Raw genomic sequence first — 3,456 nt, forward strand, 5'->3', positions numbered from 1 at the left:
TTTCATATGTTTAATTTAAAAATACATAGAGAGAGAGCCACATATAATTTTTTAAAGACTCACCTTCCCCCTTCCCACATTATATCCTATATTGAATGAAAAATGGCATAGAGAGAGAGAGAGTGTGTGTGTGTGTGTGTGTGTTCAATTGGGTGGGGGAGATGATAGAAAATAAATGTAACCCCCGCTTACCCTTGAAGGAAAAGCCATCCTTATTTCTTTAATACTAAACTCTTTTTCCTTGACCAAAATAGGCTTAAGAGCCTTTGGTTGGTTAGAGATCCCCAAGACAAACCTCTCAATAATATATAGAATAGATAGATAGAAGATTACCACTCCAAAAAGAAAAAGCAAACCATATATAGAAGCTCCAAGCTTGCAACTTCATATCAACCTACAAACAAGTTATAACATAAATCACTTGTTGTGTTAAAACTTGTCGATGTGTAAGAGTAAAAACAAATTTAGTAAGAATACATTGGGTAACTAAGCAAGCTTAACAAGGAAAGTACATTTGAAAACTTACAAAATCGAGGTTGAGGTACACCATAGATATGGCTTGATGTTTTGCATTTTCTTGCACATTACTTCGCTCAACAAAGTTCATTATCAAACCCTCCATATGAGTTGTATCTCTTCGACTTCTATTTCATGTCTTAATAATGTTTTGCATCGAGAACCTATTTCATAAAGGTCAATGCTAGAGTATTGAAGGAATGAAATTTGACTTAGCCTTAACAACTTTTGATACTTCTCGCGTAAATCAAGATTGAAGTTTATAAGTCCAAGTTTTCATACTTCTCGTATATAATTTGTTGGTAGATTAGATTATCGTGATTAAAATTTTCAAGTAACTAGAGATTATTTATGAGGTGTAATTAACAAGGAGCTTCAAATAAACCAACTTTTAATGGAAGCGATAATCAACCCATTTTGAGACCATGGAGTACATCCTCAAGGCAAAATACATCAAGGATAGGCCATTAAGAAAAATGGGTCTTATTTTAGAGCAACAAAAGAGTCTAGTTCTAGTCAAGGTATAGCTTGTCTTCAACAACCTATCTATGTGGTGATATAGTTATATGGGGGTTCAAGTACCCAAATTTCTTACTTTCTAGCTCAAGGCATGACTCCAAGATCTCATGCCCAAAAGTTTGAATTAGAAAAAATCTAATTGGATAGAGAAATACACCTGACAATTATCTAGGAAGCAAGGCAATTCCCAAGACCATCTCAATGCATGTCTAAGTGCCTACTACTAGGTGCTCAAGCAAGTACTTTTAGTCATGCTCTAAACCTTCAAGCTAGAGGTGGTTCTTACACTTCAAGAGCGAGTCATGTTTAAATTCTATAAATCCAACAAATGTTTGTTTAAGCCCACAATACTTAAACCTAGATATGATTAAGAGAAGAGAAATCTTGTACATAAAATCTAAGAAGCAAGAGTTTTTATCTTATTAATTATCTTTAACGATTCTACTCTAATCCTACTCCTATATATTCTTTCTACTTTCCTAATCTATATCAATGAATCGATTCGTCCCAATTTGATCTTCCTACTCTATTCAAATGGATTTATAGTAGGCTATGTTCATTGTCAATGAGAGATATTGCCTACTCTTCTACTAGCATTTAGCCTAAATGACCAACTTAATGGATGGGATAATACAGGCACATATTGCTTCATGTGCTCTCTACACTCAAGCGGGCCACCTACCTCTCATATAGATTTTGTGTTTGATTCTTGCTCTAAGCTCTTTACCTATTTAAGGTTTGTGTAGTCCAAGAATAGTATGTTTGATTTCTTCAACGTAAACAAAATTGTCAATTCATTCTGTAACATGTAACATGTAATTTGGCCAAAACTTTCCTTTGCTGAGTTCTCTTTTCTCCATAACAAGTTTTTCACTAAAGACATCAATGCTCTCAACGTCAATGGCTATCACAATTGAGGGTGTCAAAACTCATTTGCCAAATTGAATGTACATGCATCAAGGTGCATGCTACTCATTATAAATACACACACACACGCATATATAAATACACATATATAAAATAAGTGATTGTAGGTGTACTTCTAAGAGAAAATGAAAGAGAAATAAAATGCGCTTATCAAAGATAGATTGGTTAAAATGAGATAGAGTTGAAATGAAATTGGTCATGTGGCCAATCTCAATCTCAATGACAAAGTAAAATGTGATTGGACACATGGCCAAGGGCCAAGCTCATTAAAAATATTTTGATGTTGATTTTGGCCACTCAATCAAACTCTCTTAAAGGTTGAGCTTGGCCCAATGGCCCAAGCTCACCTCAAAGTGACAATCAAAATCTCTTTGATCATGAGTATAGGGATAATCTTACTTCAACTCTCTTTGAAATTGATGATCATTCAATCTCTCTTTGAGATTGAGCTTTGGGCCTATGGCCAAGCCTTGTGGATTAATGAAAGAAAAGTGTTTGATATGAATCTTATTTACCATTGGATATGATTACGTGAATAGAGCCCCACTTAGTCAAATTGAGCTAAGATATCAACCTTAAAGATCTTGTGGAAAATATGTTTCACATAAAAAACTATTCTTCCATTAACCTACATTTAAAATGCAAATAGATCAATAATATTTGATATGGCGAATGGAGATAATGTGCATATAAGCCCATAAAATTGAGATATTAAATTAGCAAGTATCAACATTGATATGTTAGAGTTGGGGGATAATGTTTCCCTTGAAATGGCTTATTTATTCTTTGCATCTAATTGCCTTGTCCCCTTGCCATGAATTATATTATTTGAAGGCTCTTCCATTCACTACAAGATATAGCTATGCCTTATACCGACGTTAAAAGCGACGAAAATGTAAATAACAAAATTTGTCCCCGTCATTGCAAAAAGCGTCGTTATTGGCGATGCCATAGAACAGTCGGTATCAGCGTCACTATCGGTGTCGGTATCAACGTCACATTTAGCGTCGGTATTGACACTGATACCGGCACCAATATCGACGCTGATAGCGACGGTTTGCGACGAAAATAACGACGCCAATAATGACACGAGCAGTAAATTTGCGACACTAATAGCGACGGTAACAGGGGGAAAAAAGTTTGTGGCAGGGCAGAATATAGCAGTGTGTGCTTTATTTGAGCCATACAAAATAGTTTCTGCACTGTGTACAATACTCGTGCAAACAAAAACAATGTATACTAAAATTATAACACTGATACATGAAATAAATACATGATCGCATAATAAGCGATTGGTACAATCATGACAAGATATCACTAATACATAGAAAATGTCTACACATATCAGGCAACCAAAAAACAAAGGTGTGTGAGCTCCAAGGATCCAAGGGCGAGCTACATATCTTCGCCCTCCGAAAGCTTGTCTCGTCGCAAAGGAGCATCGAATAGACTCTGCAAAAAAAAAAACAACAACAACACATCAGTCTACCATAT

The sequence above is a fragment of the Lygodium microphyllum genome, chromosome 16 (genome assembly GCF_053477565.2).
Source record: "Lygodium microphyllum isolate KBCC chromosome 16, Lygodium_microphyllum_v1.1.10, whole genome shotgun sequence".
NCBI classification, from domain to species: Eukaryota; Viridiplantae; Streptophyta; class Polypodiopsida; order Schizaeales; family Lygodiaceae; genus Lygodium; species Lygodium microphyllum.